The following is a 6,010-nucleotide window of genomic DNA, read 5'->3' on the forward strand; positions in this document are numbered from 1 at the left end:
TTCCTGCCTCCAAGATTTGCCCTAAGAACTTTGTTTCGAAATTTGGAGAGGAAAAAGGAATTTTGGAAATTATTCTTTACAAGGAGGAGGCTGATGATCTTGGCTGAGGATGAGGAAGGCTGTCTCTTAAATTATCGAGAAATGCTGCATGGGCTGCATTTCAGATCCAGAGCTGAGAAGCAATCCCCCAAGAGAGTGAGAGCTGGAGAACTCAGGAACCTCCTAGTAGTCTCTTTGCCCTTGTTTTGATCTTTTTCTAGCTGGAGGAGTGCCCAGATGCTTTTGGGTGTGAAGGTGTGGCTCTGGGCAGACAGCCACCAAGGTGTGTGGGCATCTGTAAGGTCCAGACACAGAAGGAATTTAAGAAAACTCCCCTGTTTTGAGCAACGCGGTATGCTCTCAGGAAATTGCTCACCGAACTGTATTCAATATGTTCTGCTTAAGGTCCGACGAAACTGAAATACTATCTTGTGTAAACTCTGATTCAAGAGAGTTACCAAATTGCCATTTATCCAAAACAATTTGTTGAAGTCTGTTATTTAAAAAAAATAAATAAATTGCATTTTTTTCGGAGTGGTGAGCCAGACATTTATATAGCTCTGAGATGGAAGCTTTACAATTGTATCTATGGTTTGTGGTTTACACGTCAGATAATAATCTAGTTTCAATATGGAAATATTTAACTGGCATCCAGTTATAGATCTGATTGATTGCAACTTCCTTCGGTCGGGTTTTATAACCTGCGTGGTGGAGCGGGCAGGAGTTCTTGAAAGGCTCGGGCAGTCACGGAGGTGAGCGTGGGACGGTCACGAGTGACTTGTGGGAACGGGGTGGGAGGAGGACATGGTGCAAGGAGGTCTTCAGTCATCCGTGGGGAAGTGGCGTCTGGGGACGGGGAGGTTCCCTACCTCGGGCCCTAATTACTGGGGAGGAGGCACGGGCGTTGCTTTGGTGCACATACATCTCACGCCCCTCTGCTACCCTGGGATGGGGAACCCCAGACAGCTGGCTGGTAGATTTCCTCAGCTTTTCACCCTAAGGAAGAAATAACCCCCAACCCCCCCCCCTGTTGTTGGATGGGGTACTTGGGTCTCTGAAGAAAAAAGGAGGTTCCCGGGTTTCTTCTCTTGCTTCTTCCTTTGAGGGGAGCACTTGTGAGGGGCCTGAGCAAGGGTGTGATTTATCACAAGGCATATCCACGCTCCTATTCCTCTGGCCTAAGGATTTAATCTGACTGTCACATCTGTGGGCAGGAGGGAGTTTCTCCATGATCATGTAGATACCACTGGTCGGGGTTTGCTATCTTCCTCTTTGATGTGGAGCACTGACAACTTCTGACAGTCGTGTGGGGCACGGGTGCAAACCACAGCCTGCTGCTGCCGGCCTTTGGGGAGAACCTCGTGCTCTTCTCTCTTTTTGTGGCACATCACATTTGTGGTGTTTGGCTTTTGGTATGGCTCTAAAGAGTGGTGTGAGGTGCTGGGAGGCACTTTGTGACTCGTGGCACGTAGAATAGATATTTTGAGGGTTTCTCTGGACTGGAGACCCATTTAGATGTTCTTGCAGAGGACTGCACGTGCTGAGTGTCCATCTTACGTGTCACTCCATCACCCATTTGATGCATCACTGGTGTGATTCTGATTTGATTGTTGTATTGGTTTATTTATTGCTCAAGTCAATATCATTAACGGCCTCTTGATTTGTGGGGAGTGATGGGCACGCTTGAGTTTAGTTTTATTTTTCCTTAATAGTTACCAAAATGTGGAAGTCTGAGTCTGAATCACGCCTTCTTCACCAAGCAACCCGTGTCCAGCACCTGGGACAAACATCAAACGACCAACCTAAAACAGCAAAAGAGCTTTTCTGAAAACAGCCTTCGGCTCTTTGACCCCTGTCCATGAGAAACACCCGCTCCCAACACTGGGAGTGCAAAGTAAGAGCTCCGGGACAAATGATAATAAATGAACCCAAATGAATTCTCCCCTCCAGGAAATGATTTAATATGTAAGGCTGCCCCATCGGATGTTTCTCCTGGGACTGTGATGTAAGTGTAAGGTGAAGTACTATCACAGTAACCGTGTGCATATTCCTACCGGCCCTATTAGCTGGGGACACATAAGTCGGGGTCAGGATGTCTGCACCCTTAGGCTGACATGACGTGTAGTTCGGGCAGGAAAAAAGCTGTTTCAGCCCCTTGATCTCTCCGTAGATATTAAAACAATCCTGCTGATAGCTGACAACCTGTCCTGTTTCCTCCACTTGTCACTGCCTCTGCTGCTTGCTGCAAAAGGGTTAGATGAAGATCCAGTGATGGAGATCAGCTGGAGAGTGAGGAAAGGGGAGCAACTCCTTGCAACCTGCTGCAATTATAGACCGCGGGAGAAGCACCTGGTGTCCAGAATCAACCCGGGGGGATGATCTGAGGGATGCTGCGGCCCCTCGAGTGTTTTTGTCTTTTCAGGAGCTGAAGCTTTCTGGACAAACTCCTGAGTGACAGAGGCAAGTGAAACTGCCAGTGGGTGGTGCATGGGCATCTCTAATGCTTGCAAGCGCAAGCCTCGCGCTCTGCCCGTGCCCGCTGCATGTATTCTATTTATACCACAGCAGAGGGAGCGTTGGCAAAGCATCTCCGAGGAGCCACCTTTTGTTATACCTACAGCTGCTCCCTTTCCTGTCCGTGGAAACGATGCAAAAATCATCACAATATCGTGGATCGTGGGGTTAAGTGATCTGCTACCTTGTGACCGTGCCGCCGCCGCCGTGGCCATAGCCTCGGTTTGCATCGCTGTGATTTCTTGCGGGGAACAAAGCACCTGAAATACCCCAGGACTTTTGGGGTTTGCTCTCCTGCCTGCTTCTCTCTACGCCCCACTCCATCCCGGCCTTTTTTTCCACGCCTGCCAGGTGGCCCCATCAAGACACTGCGCTGTTCTCCAGGCTCAGCGCTGAGGGACTGTGCTTGAAATCACCGAGTGAGCTGCATGTTAAGAAATAGCTCTGGCACCGCGATGTTCAAAATTACTCTTTGTTTTCCTGACTTCTCTCCTAATTTAGATTATCCAAATCCAGATTCCCCCCAGACTTGCCCACGAGATGGAATTCTAAGAAAAAATTGTTTTGTTTCGTTTGTTTTTTAACGCCTGCGTTTCTCACATTTCCTGTTCCAATTTCAAAGTGGGCCTGAGCTCCTCTACTAACACTGCTCTGGCTGTTATTTCGGGACCTGAGAGAGGGGAGAAAAATAAACGATGTGCAGGGAATGTGATTCTTGGGTTTTCCCCTGTTCAGCCACAGGTTCCTTGAGGTGAGCCGGTGAAGAGTTACTGACATTCCTCCCTTTTCAGGTCGAATAGAGGGATGAGATGCAGGCTATTACTAGCACGGGGCAAGGTATTAAAAAATGGATGCCTAAATTTAGGCTCCTAATTTTGTATTTTGAGCCCCTAAATACGGGCTTGATCCCGTGCCCTTTGAAGTCGGTGCCAAAGCTGCCCCTGAATTCAGTCTGGAAGACGAAGTCCTAAATTATGGTCAGGTTCTTCCAAGTTCTCCGCGCCTCACGGCTCCAAAGCAGTCGTCACTCAGCCTCTGTGCAGATCACGCGTCCTACTCGCTGCAGTGCCTAAACATGGAGCTCGTGCTTTTAGGCGTTCCATATTTAAAATCCTGCCCCCTGATTCCGTCTTCCTTTCTGTCTCGGGAGCCGTGGACGTGAGGAAGACACCAAGGCTAATGAAGCGGCGTAGCCACGACACGCATCGATCTGCTTTTTTTGGTGAGTGGTACGTAGCGCGAGCAGCGCGGATCCTGTAGCAATGTCAGCATCTCCCGTCCCCGTATTTATTACGGTGTAACTCTAACACGGGAGGCACATGAGTGTCCCTGCTTGTGCCAGAATTCGTGCAAGTACATGACCGCTTGCACAAACTTCACACGCGCCGCGCTCCTGGTAGCAGGATGTTGGCAGGTGGGAAGATCACAGGATCCAGACGAAACGTAAGACGAGCTGAGCAATCCTGTAGCGGTAATTTTAGAAGCTGGGTTCTGTACATTATTTACAGTACATTGTAGCTCGGTGGGGGCAAGGCTCCCCCTCTCCACTGGCAGGTTTAATCTTTTCTGTTGGGTTTCTCTGGGGGACTTTCCAAAATGCACCAGCCTCGGGGATTTCATCCTTCCAGAGGAGTGTGAAAACTGCAAGGTATTTGCAGCAGAGCTACGTTCATTCATAAAAAGTTCACCTAGCTGGAAGGGAAAAAGGCCCCTAGGGAAAAAAAAAAAAGGCCCCTTCTACCAAATACGGGAAAAAAAAAAAAAAAAAGCAAATTATCTGCTCTCTGCTGGTCTTAAGAGCAGAGGCCTGGAGTGAGGAGGGAGCTGCTCGCTGTGAGCTGTGACAGTCGGAAGCAGCTCCTACCTCCAGGACCTCCAGCCTGGCTTTGCTGTCAGTCGGTGAAACATCCCCTCACTTGCCCCAGGGCAAAGCCTCCCTATCTCTGGGAGGATGTTTTTGGCAGTTGTGTTCTGAATACGGGAAACTCCAGATATTTTGGATGGATAATTGTTTCTTCAGAAACTCGTTGCAACAATTAGTTAAAAAGAAAAAAAGAGAGAGAGAGCAAAAGACAAAAAAAAAAGTATTCTTTTGCAATGTTTGAACAACACCCACCATTCCTCTGAAGAAATGTGATCCCTGAGGGGACAGAGATTATATCCTTCCCCAGGGTTTTGGCTGGGCTGGGTTTCTCCCCTCACCCAGGGGTGCAGGTTGCGGCCCTGCAGCCAAGGGGCTGGGTGGGAGCTGGGGTGGCTCCTCGCTCAGACAGAGCTGCCAGCCTCCTGCCAGCCTTCCTCGGGATCTGCGGGACCCCGGCGACTTCCCCCAGTACCGCACGAAGGGGTGACACAAACCGGTTGAAAACAAAGGGAGGAATGGGTCTAAGATGTGCCGAGAGCAGAGATTTTTATTCGGTTTTATTTTTATGTTTCGTGTGTTCCCCTCAGCCAGCAGGTGCCTCTATAGAGCCAACGCTTTGCCTGTATCAGTGGGAGTCTGTGGCACAGTGCTGGAATACCTGCTTTCTAACGATGATATGGCCTTTTCTTTCTTCGGTGTCTTCTTCCCCTTCCCCTTCCTCCAGCCTGTGGCGAGCCCCAGGAAGCTGCCGGCCTGGACTTCCACCCCGTCCACCACCAAAGGTCCACGGGGGATGGCAGCAGGAGGGAGACTGATCTATGTCGACACGCGCGTGTTGCTGCTATATCCCATATGAGGAAATTTCGTGGGTGACACCAGTGAAGGAGCTTGGTCGGGGAATGCCTGTGGTAACCCCAGGGAGACGGAGACACCTTTTTGCCCTACAAATACCTTCCCAGAAAGTGGGATGGGGTCTGCCTGGCAAGATCTCCAGTATAATGCCCTTCCTCAGGCGAAGGCTGGTGTGGGCAGGCCCCGCGACCTAGGGGGGCTGGAGCTGGATAAAGAGAAATCAAACCCAACCGAGGATGCGCCCCCTCCCCTTTGACACCTAGGTGCCAAGAAATCACCGCAGCTGCAAGGCAAAGGGCTTGGGGGGCCGGGCGGCGGCCGGGATGGCAATTTGTCCCCTGCTGCCCCCTCCCCCCAAAGGGCTCGGATGGACTTTGGAGCGATTCCCACGGGTGGACGGCAGAAGGTGAATTTTGACTCGAACTCACGCATCGCTCGGCGGGGCAGCAAGCGCAGCCGTGGGGCTGGGGTGGGGTGGGTGGGTGGGAAAAAGGTGGGCGCGCATCGTGGGAACCACGCCTGGGGGTCGGGGTGTGGGGCACGATCCCGAGTGGGGCGAGCTGGAGAGGAGGAGAGAAGGAGGGGGGGGGACGCGCCGCGCACCCCCTTTTACCCCCGTGGCCTTTTAGCCCAGAGCCGCAAGGACGCGAGGGGAGGAGAAGGAGGGAGGGGAATCGGCGGAGAGGGTGGGACTTCGGCGGAGCGTCTCTCCCCGCGGCCGCGCCGAGCAGTTGCAGAGCG

The sequence above is a fragment of the Aythya ferina genome, assembly GCF_964211825.1.
Source record: "Aythya ferina genome assembly, chromosome: 3".
In the NCBI taxonomy this organism is placed as follows: Eukaryota; Metazoa; Chordata; class Aves; order Anseriformes; family Anatidae; genus Aythya; species Aythya ferina.